At 39.7% G+C, this 20,228-nt stretch overlaps 1 long non-coding RNA gene across 1 annotated transcript in view; it reads left to right on the top strand.

Annotated features, from left to right (window-relative positions):
• The first annotated feature begins 1,632 nt into the window (after positions 1–1,632).
• LOC114208847 (uncharacterized) overlaps positions 1,633–20,228 on the top strand; it is a 51,073-nt gene continuing 32,477 nt past the window's right edge. The window contains exons 1-2 of the long non-coding RNA XR_003609159.2: positions 1,633–1,750; positions 5,923–6,055. This is a non-coding gene — a long non-coding RNA (uncharacterized LOC114208847). The remainder of the gene's footprint in view (positions 1,751–5,922; positions 6,056–20,228) is intronic.

Below are 20,228 nucleotides of genomic sequence, written 5' to 3' on the forward strand. Positions count from 1 at the left end.
GGGGAGCAGACTCTCCTGGGAACCTCCAACTATGGAAACAGCTGTAAATTTTATAGATAATGCTCCACATGGAGGAAACATGGTTCTCGTGCTGGAAAAAGGATAGGCGGAGACTCATGTTGGCAGGGATGGGAATTCATTTTCTGTGCCAGAACAGACTCTGTAAGAGCAGCTCCATGTCCGCTGGGTAACATCCTAGATGGAATAAGGAAGAATCTAGTTTTGCAAGGGATGGAAATTTGTTTTCCAAAGAGGACTCGCACCAGAACCAGTAACCTTTCCTTGTGTGTGTATTTGGATTTGCTGACTGGGATGCCTTCATTGCCCTGTGTTATCTTTTCTGTTCTAAGTTTTGGCCAGGGATGGGAAGTGGACATGTTTTTCAGCTTTTATTACGAGAATCCAAATTTGGGTATCCAGAATGTCTACCACAGGGAGCTTTTGTTATTGGGATTTTCTTGACGTTTTATCACCAGTTTACTTATTACAATTCACAGTTCAAAGAGGACTTTAAGAGAACCCAAATTTGTGATTTCTTGATGCTGAGGAAGCCCGGTTCCTAGAGGTAGAGGGAACTATGAAAGCTTTCTTGGCCACCAAATATGATTATTGGCATGTGCACAGAAAATTGTTGCTTTGATTTTGAAAGGGGGTTTCTGGGAATTCAAGAAGAAAATGGGAAAAAATGATTATTGAAGTCAATACAGAAACTGTGGGAAAGCCAACAGGTCAGGAGACATTCAGATTCAGAAGATGGGTCTCTTCCTACTGTAATAGTTTAAGGTTTATAAGGCCGAGCTGAAGGGGTGAGGTAACTTCTGAGTGACCGAGGACCTCGGGGGAAGCAGGGTCGGATCCGATGTAGCAGCTGGACAAGGGGATAACCTAGCAATGTGTGTGTGTTACCATTAACATGGGAAACATCGTTCATGTCCTAGTGAATTTTGAAGCTGAGGAAAGCAGTTTGGGAGAGCAGCTGGAGGGGAGTATCATGCATTTTTCTCGTGGCTCCTTAGGGGCAGACTTAGGAAGAAATGAGTGGAATGCCAAATTCTGAAGCCTGCGGAGAGGGATTTGACACAAATGTGGACATAACGTGGAGACTTGACTTTGGTAATTGGAAATCACAAGCTGAAAACACTTCTGAATAAGAGTTATGGTTATGGGAATGGCAGAATTGGTCTGACTTTGTACTCTGGTAGAGAAATTCTGAAAGAAGAGCCAAAGATTGGAATCGCAGAGAATATCAGGACCTGGAATTTAGAGGCTCGAATGCTATCATGTGGCTTGCCTTGTTCATAGGAAAGAGGAGAGTTCAGAATAGAGACTTCTCAGTTCTACGCTGGGTTCCAGGACCGAGGGAGAAGCCTTACGGGCAGAGTGTCATCAGGCAAGGAATTCCGCATGACCTCATGCCCACAAATGGAAGTGCTCTCCATATGTGACAGTAATCTCTCACCAGCATTGTCACCAGACATAAATGTGAGATTTCTTGGTCTAGACTTTAAAATAATAGAACTCTTCTCAAATTGCAGGCTGCTATACTGATCATGTTTAGTTCTGAGATTCCATGTGTTTCCAAATCTTATGGGTGTTATTTATATGTATTTTGACAGCTCCTGGGAACTCTGAACAGATTGTGCTCAATTTGGAGGAGTCCATCGTAACTTTCAATGGAAGTGTTCAAGGCTGCAGTTGTTCCTGGTTGCTCTTGCTCGAGAAGAGACCCAGACCCCACCCAGGAACTGGGGTAAGACCCCTCCAGCTGAGATGGAGCCACATAGGAGAAAATTCAATCAACAGTTATTGGGGAGACACCTGCTTTGTGTGCCCTCATAGTCAAGATCTTCGTCTCCTAGAACTTATGTTTTAGTGGAATGTGACAAACAATAAATATGGTGAAAAGAAATGTGTTGGAGGAAAAAAAAAAGGAGTAGGGTAGGGGGGTTAAGATGCTAAGGTGCTAAGCCTGGGTGCCATTTCCAGGGTTGGACTGGGCAGCTTGAATAGGTTTCATTTAGAAAATGACATTTAAGCAATGACTTGAATGAGTGAGGGGTTAGCCTTCTGGGGGAGGTGTGACGGAGAAAGTGAGCCTTTCAGACAGAGGTGCATAGTGCATCAGAGGAATAGGAGAGGCCATCACGGCAGGGAGGGAGGAGGTGCAGGAGGGAGGGAGGAGATCTTCGAGATATTGAGGAAGACTGTCAGCAGCTGTAAGGATTTGGGATTTTATTGAGTGAAATGGGGAGACACATGGGGGATCCAAGTGAGGGGGTGACATGATTTGACATATTTTATAAGGACTATTCTCGAGTTTATACAGTTTGTGTGTAAGGGAGCAAGGGTAGAAAGATGGAAGCTCTGTGTAGGGTGGTAGCAGTGGGGTTGGTGAGAGGTGGCTGGGTTTGGGTATATACCAAAGGCAGATTTTGGGTGTTTCTCGAAGGCAGAGTAAAAGGATTTGCTGATGGATTGACATGCAAAGCGAGAGAGAGACGTGAATAAAGTTTTTTGGTGTGAGCAACTGTATGGAAGGAAGACCGTCTTCCTGAGGTGGGAAAGGATGTGGGTGCAGGAGGTTTGGAGTAGGGGGAACATTAGAAATCCAGTAATGAAAATGCTAATGCTAGATGCTTTTGCCCAATTCTGACACTTGTATCAGTGTGAACCAATCGAAGATTTATTTTGTTGAACATTAGTGTCTTTGTGGAACAAAGGAGTGACCAGACAAGAGAATTTGTGGTATTCTGGGATGGGGAATATTGGCATATTGTATAGAGATGACCTTGTAGCTCTTGGACTGAGGTGTTGCCTGTCAGCCACACTGTAACTTTGCTTAATAAACTTGATTCAATTAAAAGTGAGGTAGAAATAAATAGGAAATTTGGCGTGGTGGCCCTGTAAGCCTGGAAAGCAGATTAAGCAAGTTATTTCAAGAGACATTTCTAAAAATCCATGGGACTGACCTGTCCATCTTGTTGGATCCTGGAACAGCAGGGGTATTATAGTAGCAAGCTTGCACGATGCTGAAAAGGCTTTTAGAATATGACACCCATCTCCTCCCTTTAGAACAGGAAGCCCTCTGCCTTATATTTTAAGGCCATCCAGCTGAATAAAACATGGCCAATATGAAGGAGTGTCCTTAGGAGAAGGAGAGCCCAGGATTCCTTTTCCTTCATCACACTGCCCTAATAACGCTGAAGAATCAAATCTGGGCTATAACGCAAATGAGTGGAGCTTTCTATGGGACGAGCAAAGATGGTACGAGCCCTGGGATCACTATGAAATGCGGTTTTGGCAGTTGAAATATTGTCTCTTAAAGTCCCACGCAGTTGGTGTGGCAAAATGTCTTGGGCCACTTCCTGCTGGGTGTGGTTGCTCTCACCTTTGGAAGTCTCAGCAGGCCGCTGAAGTAAGACACCAGGACAGGGAGGCTCCTTCCGATGGGGACTTGTCTCTATGCTTTCTCTTACCAGGGGTAACCAGGGGTTACCAGGGGAGGTAACCAGACTCCAGTACAGTCCTGCTTTCATCTCCAGATCCCAGACCTCACTCCACCTCCAAGGACACTCTACTAAACTACTGCCGTACTTTTAATATTGGTCTGAAGTTTTAGTACTGTGATAGAATAAAGGGTTAGAAATCTAATGCATTAAAATATTCTGTATAAGAAAATTTAATTTTATATAATTGCAGAGTGTATAAATACGTTTATCTCATTTTTAAGATAATGAATGCACACTTGGACTAGAAGCACACAAGGTCTCAAATGAACTGTATTAGAACAAAAGTATCTTCAGTGTTAAAACAGATATAATCTCTCATTAAGCTCATAGTGGCCAAATAGGTTTATTCTTAAGCCTTCTTATCTGATTTTTTTCTCTTATCAGCATTTTGGAGGCAATAATACACATAACTGTAGCCACAGGACTCATGCTATCAAGATTTAAAGGAGTGCAGTTAAAAGACCTCCCACGTGGCTTTGAAATGGTAATATTAAATACATTTGAGTGCTATACAAGTAAAATTAGCCATAGGTAATTAAATATGGTTCACTTGATGATTATAGCCATATTCCAGACTATGTGGAAGACTCGAACTCTCTGTAAACAAAAGTATGATTATTTTCATTTCAAAGACCAAAGCTGAAAGTAGGACCCCACAGGAGGTCTGTCACCCACTAGCTTGCACATGTGACTGTGTAAAAATAACTTTCTGAGGGCAAAGATCGATGGCGTTCTTTAAAGAAGAACATAGGGACTCAATAACTAATTAGCTTATGTCTCCCTGTTCCTGTAATTGCAAGCCATGCTGGAATCAACTTCCTGAAAGTGTGAAATAGCTATTACTGTACGGCTTGCTTCTACCACCAAACTCTATTTTTACACTTGGGATATTTCTTTTCTATGGACTTAGTTCAGCCAAAAATTTATATAAGAATTCTCTCTTATGTCCAAAATATAAATATAACATCCTTCTCTAGGGTGAAACTAACAATTTTAAGACGAATATGAGGAAAAGGTTCAGGTTGATGAGCTGAATGTTAGAAGTCAAGAGCTCTCGACTCTCTTTTTTATCTTCAAAACAGACCTGTGCCAATTCTCCTTCTGGAATAGGCATCTCATAATTTACTTCACTTTTTTAACCTGCAAAATGGCACAGTAGACATCTATATATACAGTATCATCAAACTCATTGGAAAGATTCATGCAAGTGAATTGATTTAGAGAGAGAGTCTGGCTTTATCGTAAGTGACATTTTTAAATAGACAGCTGGGTAGAAGTAACATAGCAACATAAAGATAGACTTGTATTTTCATAAAACTTCATCACAACTAGTTGAAAAATGGAAAAGAAAAAACCCACACAATCCAACCAGGTAATTTGATCTACTTAATATCAAATATTTTTTTAATAAATTGTCAGTTGCACTGATTATAGAAGTAGGGTCTTGTCTTTCTTCTTTTTTTTTTCAGATTTTATTTATTTATTTGTCAGAGAGAGAGAGAAAGAACACAAGCAGGGGGAGCATCAGGCAGAGCCAAAGCAGAGCTCCCCGCTGAGCAGGGAGCCCAATGCAGGGCTCCATCCCAGGACCCTGGGATCATGACCTGAGCCAAAGGCAGACGCTTAACGGACTGAGGCACCCAGGAGTCTCAGGGTCTTGTCTTTCCCTGTTTTGTTCACTGTTGGCTGACAGTGTGTAAAAGTGAGGCCACATTTGACATGTAGTCATGATCACAGAAACTTTTAGACCTAGTCATCTGGGATGACTACACCTGGATGACTCCCTCTCATTCTTCAGGCCTTAAATATCATGTCCTCAGACAGGTCTTTGTTGACACCCTCTGACTAAAGAAGCCTTTTCTCTTAGCACTTTCTCTCTTAAAATCACTTTGTTTCGTTGTTTTATTTTATTTTATTTTAAAGATTTTATTTATTTTAGAGAGAGAGAAACAGAGAGATAGTGTGCACATGTGGAGGGGAGGGGCAGAGGGAGAGAGAGAGAGAGAAACCTAAGCAGACCATGCTGAACACAGAGCCCAATGCGGGGCTTGATCTCATGACCTTGAGATCAGACCTGAGCTGACTCTCAACTGACTGTGCCACCCAGTGGTGCAGGCGCCCCTGTTTCATTCCTTTAGAACACTTAACAGTTTGGGGCACCTAGGTGCCTCAGTCATTAAGCGTCTGCCTTCAGGTCAGGTCCTGGGATCGAGCCCCACATTGAGCCCCACATGGGGCTCCCTGCTCGGCGGGAAGCCTGCTTGTCCATCTCCCACTCCCCCTGCTTGTGCTCCCTTTCTCACTGTGTCTCTCTCTGTCAAATAAATAAGTAAATAAAATCTTAAAAAAAACACGATTTTTAATAATCATGTTTTTAAGATGTTTGGGGTAATTGTCTGTTTTTCTCCTCCAGGATGGATGTTCCATGAGGACCTTGCTTATCTTGTCTGTCAATGTCTAGCTCAATGCTGGGCACATGGAAGATACTCAGGAAATAATTGCCAAATGACTGGAATAATGAACAAAGAAGATCGAGCACTGCCAAGGTCAGTCAATAATGGTCATATATAGTTGATCAATTATATGTTGGTACAATGGGGGAATACAAAGAATTGTATGTCCTCTAATAACTGTGTTTTATTTAGAGAAGTCAGGCACTTGAAGCACATATAGTTGTATAAGAAGCATTGTATAAACGAGGGGTGCAAAAAAATAACTGTCTTTCCAAGCCTGATTTCTATTTTGAGAACGGATTCAGCGGGTAGAAACAATTTGGTGTCACTCCCACTGAGTTAGATTTAATTTCAGGTGGCTGACATATTGACAGAGTCTTCAGTGGTTCTATTAGTATACCAGTCTGATGACAGCTATTAGTCACAATGGCCCCGGGTGAGATGCCCATCACCCATTATTTGATCTATCCTGGTCAGATAAAACACTCTTCATTTCTGTCCTGAGAGGTTCCTCCAAGCGTTGTCGTCTTTCACATAATTGAGCCTTGCTCATCAGTCCCATGTCTCTTTTCTGGCCCAGAGAAATAAGGAAAGACAGAGTGGAAGCCTTGTGATTTTTAATGGTTTGAAATAGGAACCATTTATTTGCTCCCAGTTCTGCTGGTCAGCAACTTGGGCAAGGCGGAGAGCGTTTCATCACTACTTCGCATCCTGTTGGCGGGACTCATTTGTTGATTGGCAGATAGGCTGGGCCTGGCCTGTTCCGAACCACTTCACTCACATGTCTGACGGTTGCATGGGACTGTCAGCCAACCCATCTTAGTTCTCGTCCATGTGATCTCTCCATATGGCAAAGGAGTCCCCCCTAAAGGTAAGACCTAATGCACAAGCACTTAACTAGCTTCTGTTTGCCCTGCATTTGCTGATGTGCCATTGGCCAAAGAAAGTTACATAGCCAATCCCAGAATCAGTAAAGGAGAGAGGATTACACAAGGGGGTGGACACCAGGAAAAGTGAGTCATTAAAGGGAACAAGCTAGATGATGTTTGCAGGCAACAATGGACTAGGAGCTCTATCCTTTACAAATACTGTTATGTTCTCAAATATGATTAAGACAAAGCAGCCCAGAGATCACATAATTAAAACGGAGAGGTACAGGGCCCTGGTTTTGTGTTAATGCTTTCATGTCTGAGGCAGTGTTCCCTGAGAGTTCATTGTTAGAAGCATCAGTATGAAATCCAAGGCAGAATAAAAGGCCTTGTTAAGTAAATCCTTGCTCTAAAAAAGTGATGCCACCAAATATTGAGAACAACAACTCACATCCATCCTGAGGAACAAAGAACACATCAGGAATTAAACAAGCGTTTGCAGCTACTTAGAAAATCATTAGTTTAGCAAATCTTTCTTATGTAATTGGTATTTGAGGCAGTTTAGTGGAAAGGGATGTTATTTTGCTTTTATTAAGCATCAAATATTTAATGCATTCACGTAACACATTTTGAGAAAAATCACCCTTATCCAATGGGCAATCTTGACTGCACCATGCTATCAAACTTTATTGCTCATTTTGCAGTCATGAGGGACAGTTCATAGTTTTAATGAAACAGGAAATATTTTGATTAGCATTGCAATTTTTATTGAAACATTTATAGTATTCTAAAATGATTAAGTAGCCATAATTAATGCAATATTCATTTCTTATTGTAAAATAAAGATGGTTATTATCATCAGGCAGTGAAAGATAAAATGGGTTGCTTTAAATGGAATCAAGTCATGAAATAGAATACACGGATTGTAACAAAGCCACTTCCCTAATGGGTTCGCTGCTCATACTCAGTGTCCAGGGTTCTCTAGGAGTGCAAACATCACACAAAACCCAGGGGTTTTCTGGATGTTACTGGAAGTCAATGGATGAGACTAGTTTTGTGAAATAAAGTGAAACAACAACCTCCCGGGCAGAAAGCAAGGAGCTTTCTGAGTGCGTCTTTCAGTGATTGATGAAACTGAGTTAGATGACAAGATAACAATATCTAATCTAATCTAACCATCCCCCAAATCATTATTTCAGCCATATCTTAGCATAGGACAGAGAAGAGCAACTCAGGTTTAATGTATTTGCTATGTGTCAAGAACTGCTCTGATTTCTTCATACGTATTATTTCCCTTAGACACTGGAAAACTCCGTGTCTGCCAAATGATGCATGATATTGTTGACTAAGTGACAAAAAAGTTCTTAGACTCTCTCTGCCATATTGTATGTAGAACAGACAGTAAAGAAATGGAAAATGAAAGGGGGGATGATTTTTATATTGCTTTCCCCCTGAAATCCTCTGTTGTTTATTGTTTATTAGTACAATTCTGGATTTCCTTAAAGTGTATTGGTCTGCTACATAGTTACCTTTACATAAGGGGAATCCAGAGGATGAAATACACACTTAACTTTTTAGCTCTGCTTCTTTACGGTCATCGTCAAAATTACTTATATGTTCAATGTTCAGCTTGGTAACAGATTCCCTTTTGAACACTATATGCTATACTCTTGGCAAATGGACATTTGCATAATTTTCAGTTTGGGGCTATTGGAATAGTGCGGGTATGAATATTCTGGTGTATGTTTCTGGAAGAATACACATTTTGGTTGGTTCTATGCTCTTATGTCCAAAATATAAATATGTGCAAATGGTCAATTTTGGTAGACACAACCAATTTTCTAAAATTAAATCAACTATATTCCACCATCATGTATGAGAGTCTGGTTACTTAATATCTTCACCAGCATTTACAAATGTTTTCTCTTTTCCATCTAGCCATTCTCTTGTGCATGTGATTGCATTGTGGTTTTAATTTTCTTTCCCCTCATGGCCAGTGGAATAATCACCTTTTCATATGTTTATTGACTCTTTGTGCACACTGTTTAGAATTTTTAAAGAGCACTTTTATTTGCATAAAGGGGAGGTACTTGGGGGGTAGTTTTTTTCTGATAGCCTCAGCCAAAAAGTCATTTATTCACAGTTGGTAAATTCACTGAGCCAGCAGGATTAGGTACTGTGACTGACCAGCTGAGTGGTCTGTAGTATTCCATTTACCTGGTGTTCATAATAGAGTTGTCTTGTTTTGTTTCTTTAGGGTAAGACTGTATCGTGAACATTTTCTGCAACTTTTCCCCTACAATAGCACAGATCTATTTAATTTTATTTAATGACTGAATAGTAGTCAGTATGTCATCTCACAGAACACAGAACTTATCCAACCAGCCCCTTCTTGGTGGACATTCAAGTTATTTTTATTTTTTTACTATCATCAAAAATGCTTCAAGTGATATCATTGTGAATTTGTATGATTTCTGTGAGTAAATACCTAAAAGTGGGATCTCTGGTTCAAAGGTGGTACATATTTAAAATTTTTAATTAATGGCAACGTGAGGTCCTCCAAAAAGATGGCATGAATGTAATAAAGTAAAGAATTCTCTGTTCCTTGCCACCACACCAATATTGGTTAATGTCAATAATTTTATTTTTACCAAACAGCTGGGTGAGAGATGATATACATTTTCTTGAATTTACTTATGTCTTTTATATTTTTCTTCTATAAATTGCCTGTTTATATTCTTTGCTCAGGGTTACATAGTTCAGCTTTTACAGGGGCCAAGTAGTTGAAGTAAATAAAGGATTGAAGCAGGTGTAAGACAATGGGGAGCGAGGGGGTGTTGCAGAACTGCCTCACCACTCATTTCACATAGGATTCCTGTTTATCTTTTTGCTCATCCACTGCAGCCTTTTGTCTGGGACTTCTTCGTGTCTTCTACTATGTTTTTAATTTTTCAAAGAGCCGTTTTTTTTTGTGGTTATATTCTGAATAAAACAGACTTCAATTTTTAACTTTCAGATACTGTGTTAGAATTATGTCTTTTCTTCAGTTTTAGTTTGATTTATATTGTTATTATTTTCCCCTATCCTATTAAGTTGAATTCATTTTTAGTCTTTTTTGGTTAATAATTAAAGGTCAGCTGCGAAGAGTTTGACCACTCTTCGCCTAGGACATAAAAAAAAATTCCAAAAAGGAGACTCAAATAATCTTTAAAAGTAGGATGTGGCTAAAACCATATTAGAGGAGACTTCATAGCCTGACATATTTTAAGCCGGCAAGGTTGAAGTCTTTCTTTCACCAATATCCACAGATGCAAATGGCATCATTTTAGTAAATTCCCATTAATCTTGGCTCTAGGTATTTGGAACTTTTAGCAATGATGACAGAATTTTTTTTTTTTTTTAAAGATTTATTTATTTATTTATTTGAGAGAGAGAATGAGATAGAGAGAGAGCATGAGAGGGGAGAGGGTCAGAGGGAGAAGCAGACTCCCCGCTGAGCAGGGAGCCCGATGCAGGACTCAATCCCGGGACTCCAGGATCATGACCTGAGCTGAAGGCAGTCGCTTAACCAACTGAGCCACCCAGGCGCCCAATGATGACAGAATTTGAATAGAATCTTCCCTATACTTCACAAATCCATTATAGATTATGAGTCTAACTGGTATAAACAGACTCATAGAGAATATATATATATATATATTTAGAAATCTTGTTAGAAAACTTGTCTTAAGCACCTTCTGACAATTTGACCCTGCTTGTTAAGTATGAATAATTTGTGCACTAATTACTGATAACTTGTATGAATTGGAAAAATCAGCTAGCACTTGGTTGATGTAATTTAAATTGGGGTGTGTGTGTGTATTTAATGAATGAATGCTTGTAAAAAATGAGGGTAATTTATTTTTGTGTGATAGTAAAAGTGAATGTGTTTCTTCCTTTTATTCAGTTTCTGTTCTCTTCCTTAGAAGGCAATTACTGTTAACATTTGGTTGTATATACTTCTAGGACCTTCTCTATACACTTGTGTTTATAGAAACATGACTCTTAAATTAGAGATATGGGCATACAGGTGCAGTTTTTAAAATATGCAAATGGAATTCTATCGTGGCTCTTTTTATTTCACCTATCTTTGTGATCTTTGCCCATTTGCACAGGTATGGTCTCCTCATTTCTCTTACTGGCTTCATAATATTCCACATATATGCACAATAATGTATTTATCGGAAAACATTTAGAGTAGTCTTTTTTTTAAAAAGATTTTATTTGTTTATTTGACAGAGAGTGAGTAGTGAGAGCAGGAGCACAAGCAGGGGGAGTAGGAGAGGGAGAAGCAGACTCCCCGCTGAGCAGGGAGCCCGATGCGGGGCTTGGTCCCAGGACCCTGGGACCATGACCTGAGCCAAAGGCAGATGCTTAACAACTGAGCCACCCAGGCATCCCATTGAGAGTATTCTTAAAGTTATACTTTGACAACAGTGTAATGACCATTTTCTAAAGACATAGCTTTGTGCACATTCTGGAGGAGAAACCCCTGGCAATGTAATTCCTTGGTCAGAGGGGATGTATATTTTAAAAATTGGATTGGTGATACTAAATTGTTCTCCAAGAAGCTCTGTCTGTTTATATGTTCACCCTCTCCAAATGTAAATGTCTGATTTCCCATAAAATATTCAACAGTAATGATTACGAATCTTTATAGTTTTTGCAGTAGGGTAGGTGAAAAATTGTATTTTATTTTACCTTTGCCCAACTGGGAGTGAGGTCGAGCATCTTTTTCTTTGTTTATCATCCAGTTATGTGTAAATTATCTATGCAAAGCATTTACTTGGACTTTTTTCTTCTCGAGTAAAATAATTTTAGGTTAGCTTTACATTTATGCAAATATAGTTCTACATTTCTACTGAGGATTTTTGTTTTTCTGAAACCCAAAGCACAATACAGATGACATGGATTGTGACTCTTTTGCCTCTCCTCCTACTGTTTATATTTACAGGCTATCTTCTAGTTGTTTTATAAACAAGCACATTAATTTTTAGATCATCGAGCTATATCTTTGACAGGAATTCATTTCATGATCACTACCCTGCATTCTTGTTCTTCCAAAGGTCAAGCCGTTTCAGTAGTCTCCCTCACTGTTGAGGGACAAACAAATATATTTCATCAAATGTGTTGAAAAAATAAAATCTATTCTTATTTTGCTTTCCAAGACTGATAGTGTTTCAACAAAAATCTTTCACAAAACATGGCATGGAATTACTTCTCTGAATTCTGTGTTTGAGTACATGGTATGGACATTTCATTCACTTTAAAACAGATACTACTAAATTATTAAAGAGGGAATATACCTTAAGACTTTTAGAAGAAAGAATTGTCATGAGGGTGTGGACCTGAAAAAGAAGGTCCAAGTAGAGAGAGTAGAGAGAATTTGGAAACCTGGTTTTCGTCCCGTTGTGGCACTAACTAGTGATATGTTGGTTCACTTGTATTTGTGATATGTTGGGGGTCGTGGTTGATACTTTTAATGATTTCTTTTGTCTTTCACCTTCTGTGCTACACAGTACAATTTCATGCAAGTGCTTTCTTAGCCTGCTGGTTTTCAGGATGAAAATATCTCTTGAGGTCAGTGAAAGGGTGGTCACTTACCCTCTTGAAGAGACATGTGGGCGGTGGTCCGTTGGTGAATCTGACACATGTGTGCACTGCCATTACTAACCACACAACATTTTGGACTCTCTGTTGAAAATAGCATTTTTACAGAGAATTGGGGACTACATCAAACATTCCCAACTGGCAGTCAGATATATAAAAATTTAAAGCTTAATTCAGCAGTGAAACTTGTTTGTCAGAATGATTGACGTCCTAACAACTCCAAACCTATATCTTAATTTATTATTTGAAGGCCAACCATTCCTTGTCATTTTAAAGCTGACTTGATATAAACTTTTAAACCTTAACAAATACAGAAATATAAATATAAAAAAACATAAAAGTGTTCTCTTTTGAAATCGACAATTCAGATTTTAAAATGTGTCTTAAACATTTTAAAAGAAAGCATCCTTCCACTGACATTCTGTCATCCATCGTCTTGTGATCTCTGGCTGTTCTTGCTGAGGGGAGCCTGCATGCTGCTGTTGGGTCTTGCCAGCACACATAGAAATCAAAGTACTGAGTGGAATTACCAGACCTAGAGATGATTATGTTAGCCATCAAATCATAAATGACTCAAGGACGCCTGGGTGGTGCAGTGGGTTAAGCATCCGACTCTTAGTTTCGGCTCAGGTCATGATCTCAGGGTCCTGGGATCAAGGCCCTGTGTCAGGCTCTGTGCTCAACAGGGAGTCTGCTTGAGATTCTCTCTCCCTCTCCCCTGCCCCTCCCACTTGTGCACTCTCCCTCTCAATAAATAAACAAATGTAAGAAAATCATAAAGGACTCAATTTTCAAAAATTGGAAAATCTCTACTGTGCAGATAAGTTCACTTCATTGAAATTGTTCTTTTTATAGTTGCGGCTAATACAACAGACAGTAACAAAAGATGCCCCTAAGTGCACAGTATAATCTGAGTACAGAAGGCTGCATATTATTGTTTTTAAAAAAGACCTACATTGGTAAAATGTATATATTTTACACACCTATTACCTATTACTGAGAAAAATGACATGTATCCACTCAATATTTATGTATAAAACAGGAACCCTAAAGTCTTGAGTATGTCTCTTTAAGAAACTCTGTCTCAAGGCATCTTTTAAAAAAGTGATGACCTTTGGGAAAAGCAGAATTAATGCTATAATAAGAAGCTCACTGATTGTGAGAGGACTGCCATTGTGAATTAATAGATATGTCAATATACAACATCTTTGAAAGGAAATGCACTTTACTTCACTTTCAAGAGAGACAGCATTGTAGAGGGTCAAGGAGTATCTGACAAATTGTTAGGAGACGTAAATTCTGGTCCCGGGACTGGTACCTGTAATTTGTGTCATCTTAGAATAGTAAACTTTGAGGGTCAAGTTTCCCTTAGTTGTAAGATGAGGCACTGGATGGTTCTTGAAGTCTCTTCTGTCTCTCATATTCTGATTCCAAGAGACTCACATTCATCGCAATGAATTCTCCAGTGCAAAAGCTACCAGCTGGAAGCAGTCAAAGCACTTTTGGGAGCAACTGTGATATTCCCCCTCATTCATTTATTTATCAAATAGTATTAGTTACTTAATGTGTTCCAGATACACTCTAGGCATTGGGAATAGAAAATGAATCAAATACAGCATCTGGCCCCAGGAAACATACAGCTTACGAGGAGTCAGCCAAAACGAAAGTGTTGCAGATGCACGACATACAGTGCACAGGGGGTACGCACTGGGGAGGAGCAATCTGCCACCATTCAGTTGGATGAAGGGGGAACGGACAGAAAAAAACTTTGAAGAGGAGGGAAGAACTGAATCATCTCTCGGAGTTCGCTAGAGGGGTGGTAGATGGTATGGAGTAGGCGAGAGTGGGGAACCTAAGATTGCACTGAAACAGTTATTTACTTAGGGAAAATGAGAGTTTTAGGCTCAAAGCGAACATAAGCATTTGTGAATTAAATTCCACTTCGTATGTCAACACCAAGGTGTCATGATTATTAATTAATACGGTGATGGCCTGTGAGTTGTAGGAAGATGTTCACAACACAGAGGAGGGTGGTAAGCTGTCCTTTTAGGGAATTTTAGGAAGGGAGCTTTGTAAATTTGTACTTAACTGCTTTTATTATTCTTTTTTCTTCTTTTGTGCAGGTAATGGGTTAAAACATAACACGGAAGGGTGCTCTGGTTACATGTGTTATTTAACCTAAAGAATGAAGAAAATAGATTGCTTATTGCAGAGCTGTACCTTTGTACCTACCCATATATACACGAAAAGTATGCTTTACTAAATAATAATCCCAACAGAACAGATTATGACTCGCAGGTTAACGTTTGTTATTTAACACCCAAGTAAAAAGTGGGCACTAGGGCTACAACAAGCTGGTCACTAACCCCTGTAATTTCGTAGGGTTATTGCTATTGCATCGTGAACATGTATAATGACCTAACAATTTTATTTGCCGTGTATGTTGTGTTTACCGTACCTTACAGAGATGGTCCCTATATCCCTGCAGAGACTGTGCTTCCACAAAAATACTGGAAATGATAAAGGACACGTTATTCTTTTTTATTGGTGTCAATCATTTTGATGAGGGGATATCTGAATGTGGCATAGGCCTTATTGACAGGGCTGCAACATGCCCTTGAGCGGCTCAAGCTCTGGACTTCGTGTGACATGTGATGCAAATATCTGTTTGTCTTCCAGACTAGATTGTAAGCTCCTCTGAGGGTAATAACCTCGTCATCCTGACTTGTTTATATTACTCCTCTGTGTGCACCCTCTATCCCCCTTCTCTTCTCAGACCTGATGAAACGCCAGTGTTTGCTAAAGAAATAGCATAACTACACAGCATGTGATAACTCTGCGTAAAACAAATTAGTATTTTATATTCTTGACATTGGGATATGAGTTTTTTTAATTAGCAGACTAGCTTGAAGCCAGCCAACCTTGAATTTGAATCTGGTTCTGCCCTGTGAGGGGTGGTAAAGTAGAAGCACCTGCTTATCACAGGTCTCTTTCTATTCCATGCATAGTATCAAATACTTTATCTCATTGAATCCATACAACAACCAGGAAAATTATGCTAAAGAATCCCTTTTACAGTTGGAAGAACTGAGGCTCAGTTAATTCCCCAGGTTCCCACAGCTAGTAATTATTGCAGCTGGGATGTGTTCGCAAACATTTTTCCAAAGCTTGTACACTGCTGCTTTTTTGAAATTCCTATGTGCCCTCGGATGGGGTACTAGCATCTCTGAGCCTCCATTTCTCCATTTCGAAAAATGAGGGTGTGACGATGAATTTTACGTGTCAAATTGGCTAGGCTACTGTGCCAAGCTTTTTGTCAAATAGCAGTGTAGTTGCTGCAGTGAAGGTATTTTTAAGAGGTGATTAACGTTTCAATCAGTGTACTCTGAGTAAACAGATTACTCTCCATAATGTGGGTGGGCCTCATCCAGTTAGTTGAAGACCTTGAAAGACTGATGTCTTCGGAAGCAGAAGGAATTTTGCTTCCAGACCTCAACATAGAAATTCTACCTGAGTTTCTAGCCTTCAAACTCAAAACATCAGACAATAGCAGCTTGCTAGATTTTCCAGCTTTCTGGCCTGCCCTTCAGATTTCAGATTTACCAACCATATGAACCAATGCCTTTAAATAAATCTCTCTGTCTCTCTATCTCGGTCTCTGTCTCTGCCTCTCTCTATGTATACGTACATACATTTATTCTATTGATTCTGTTTCTGTGGAGAACACTAACACAGAGGTGAAGAATACTTATTTCTTGGATATAAAAATAAATACTGGATGGGGTAATTCATGTAAAAACACCTAGCATTCCCAACCACTCAGTATGAGTTTTGTTATGTTTCTTCTCTATTTTTCGTCTCTTTCCCTACTGTCTTCTTTCATGCTTATTTTTATTTTTTCTTTCTTTTGCCTTTCCCTTGTAATACAACAGTTTCTTTATGGCATAAAAATAATATCTTTTTAAATTTACTAACTGTATCAATACAAATATTCTATTAAAAGTAGAGTGATAGTGCATGACCATTACTGCCTACAGTGGCATTTACATGTTTGCTTTCACAAGTGAGTAGTGATAATTCATATATGCCACGTGGCTGTGAGTAATTGCTCCCTTCTGAAGATAAAGGTTAGAATGGTCTGTAGCCGTCAGAAGTTATTCACTGAGTGTGTACAGTTTCAAAATATATTTTCCAGAGTGTTGTTCTGTCTCTATTTTCATTTAAATATTCCTCATTTTTATGCAATGCAGACTTTACATTGGAAAAGCATTTTATTGTTGATTTCTTCATTGGATAAGTAGTATGGTGAATTTGACACTCAATACACTTTTCCTTCCACAACAAATTAGAAAACACTGGGAGTTGTGAGGTCTCAATATAGGGATTGAGAATGTGTGTAGGGATATAAGATGAGAGAGAGCGCAAGAGAGACAAAGGAGAGAGGGAGAGAGATTTGAGAGGGCAGCACGAAGGCTCTTTTATCACTGAAGCTATCACCAACGTCTTAACTACTGATACATGAAATTTAATTTACAAGAAAGAAGGTTTGCTTCTTAATACTCTTGGGAGGCAGTGCATGGACCGAATTCCCACTAAGATGTCAAATGTAAGCTCCTAAAGGGCAGGGACCACATCTTGATCACTGTTGTAGTTTTGACTGCTAGCACATAGGCGCTTAATAAACATTTTGATTGGAGAAATGATGCTAGAATCGATTCTGGAGTCTGTGTGTGATGAGTTAGGCAGGAGTGTGTGGATGTACTAGAAGCTTGGCAGCAAAGGTGGGGGCAATTGATGGTGTAGAAGGGGACAAAGGAAACAGAGAAGCTTTGTAGTAGAATAAGCCAACTTGACACATTTTATCATTCTGTCACAAACAGATCAGGACGTTGTCAGCTTCGTATCTCCATTTACCTCTCAGGTATATACTGTGCTGATGAGTCACCTGGCCAGCCAGCTATGCTGCTAGTCACAGCTGAACCAAAAACAGCCCCTGTGGGCAGCCCAGGGGGCGGGCAGCCTGGTAGGATGGCAGGCATCCAGTGACCATGCGTGTGGCTTTCCCTGGCTGGGATCTTGCTCTCTCTGGCGAATCCAACCTCCCTGCCATTCCTGAGGCGGTATCTGTTGTGCTCACTGCTGCAGTGCTATCCTGAAGGAGTTAATGCAGCTTCCAGAAGGGACCTAATTTAGAACCTGGCAACAGCTTAGCCATTGAAAGAAATATGGCTCACTGCATGCCAGGTGATATAAATTAAAGTTAATGTTATATATGTTGAAATGTCCTTTTAGATATTATGTGTAATTTTGAGTATTAGGAAGTCCCAGGAGGCTACTTTTTTTAGAAATCATTCTACAAGATTTCCCCTTATATTCCTTCTTTTAAAACCACCAGTAAAATGTTATATGAATAATCGTATTTTTAGCATAGCAGGTAGACTAAACATATAAAAAGTTATTAATAATAGACTGTGAAAATTTCTATCACAAAAATAACAGCCAAAAGGTTAGCGTATTATTATATAAAAAGCTCACGTTTCTTTGGTTAAAAAAACAAACAGTGAAGCTCCCTTAAGAGTTTGCTTAAGCGGAGATATAATTAGTTAGCACACATATGGAAAAATATCCAACTAAGCTACAAAGAAATTAAATTTAAAGCATCTCTGACATTACCTCATATTCTGGCTGTGCAAACCTGGAAAAATTACTTGATCTCCCTGCTTCAGGTTTTTCATCTGTTAAATGGGGTAAACATATGACACAGGGATACTATGAGCATCTCATGTATTCTTGTGCATGTATTAACCATACTGCTGACATACTACCTGGCTCAGAATAAGGCTCAGTAAGCTTAGTTGTTATCATTATTATCCCAACATTTAAAAAAGTGATCATATAAGCTAAAAAACATGCTGTGAGAAGTACGTATGTTCATACTGCAGCGGTATAAATGGGAATAAGCTTTTTGGAAATCAATACGAAAATATGGTTTAAGAATTATAAGCTTTCATATTCTTCACACAGTAATTCCAATTAAAGGTTATTTATCCTAAGAAAAAAAGATTCGGAGAAATTAAAAAATAACTCTGTGTACAATATACATAACCTTCACACTACTGGGGTGCTTAAAAAGTCTCTTTCTATGAAGAACTATTATGTAGTCATTAGAAATAATAATTACAAAGATTATTTAGCCAACCAAAAAACATTAGTATGAGGAAGCAAATAATGCAAATAAAATAAAAAATGGTCCCTATAGCAAAGACAGTGTTTTCTGATTTTTCATTATCAATAGGACCCCCCCCCCCCCAATCCGCATTTTGGCTCTGGGATACAGAGCAGAGCAAATAACTCCTCAGGAAAGAAAAGGAAGTGACATGGAGGACACGTCCTGTGAGTGTGGTAAGTTGGAGACAGGGAGTTCAGGGAAGTGAAATAATGAGGCCTCCCCACTTCCTCCCCCCCCCCGCCAGGCTAAAATCTTAGAGGGAGTGGGTGTTACCAGATACAGCGACAAGAAAGCCAAAAGCAAAGAGCCTTTTGTGTCCTACTTTCCCTGTGGGACTTGGGGTGGGGGAAAAGGAGAAGTCTGCCATGCCTAGTAACCTTGCAGCAACATGATGCAGACCCAGCAGGATGGGAGTGGTGATGTGGTAAGCTTGCACAGAGGCACAGTTGTGAGTTAGAGCCTCCATCAGCTCCCATTGCCACGGAACGGGCCCCAAAGTGAGAGACTGTGCAGCGTGCACTGTGGAAGAATAAGAGAATAGCTAAAACGAGAGCCTTTCATGAAAGTATTTGCCTTGAGGTGGAGATGATCTTGACACATAATCCATGGGAGGTTCACTTTAACCAGGAGCCACTTAAAAGCTGTGACTAAAACCCAGAAGGGTGAGATTAAGGTGGTGTCAAAAACAAAAGGTTGCCATTCTCAGTTTGAGGCAAAAAACAAATCACAAATGCACTGCTACTTGCTTAGTGGACACCAGTATGGAGGGGCATTTGGTGGGTAGAATAATGGCTCACCTAGGCATGTCCACACCCTAATCCCTAGAACCTGTAAATATTCTACTTTTGTTGGCAAAGGAGGGCATTGCAGCTGTGACTAAGTTAAGGATCGTGAGATGGAAATTATCCTGGTTAGCCCAGTGTAATCACAGGGGCCCTAATGAAGGTTGAAAAGGAGGCAGGAGTGTCAGGGTCAGAGGAGGAGATGTGATGATGGAAGCAGAGGTCAGAGTGATGTGGTCATGAGCCATGGAACTGTGGGTCGCCTCCAGAAGCTGGAAAGGGCAGGGAAACAGGTTCTCCTCCAATGCCTCCAGAAGGAATACAGCCTTGCCAAAACCTTGATTTTAGGACTTCTGCCCTCCTGAACTGTAAAATAATATAGTTGCATTTTTTAGTTTTTAAGCCAATAAGTTTGTAGTAATTTGTTACGGCAGCAATAGGAAATTAATAAAGGATCCAAGAAGAAACCAGGCCAACCTTTTCTCAGCAGAGACCAACAGTGATCGCTAAGGCACCATGTGGACTCCAAGTCCAAAATGCCCTGTGGACTCACCAGCGACTGCCATATTGGGGAGCGGTGCGGTGGTAGAGGTGTGCGTGAGGGGAATCTCAAACTCAGTTTTTACCTGAAAGATACTGACTAGGCACAGACTTCTCATAATTGTCAAGTTTACATTTTTCTTCCTGCTACTTATTTGGAGGAGGCTCACAGGAAAATAGATCAGTCATATCATGAA

Source organism: Eumetopias jubatus, unplaced genomic scaffold (assembly GCF_037043125.1).
Source record: "Eumetopias jubatus isolate StellerSeaLion01/CBP00866 unplaced genomic scaffold, mEumJub1_p1.0 scaffold_16, whole genome shotgun sequence".
Classification (NCBI taxonomy): domain Eukaryota; kingdom Metazoa; phylum Chordata; class Mammalia; order Carnivora; family Otariidae; genus Eumetopias; species Eumetopias jubatus.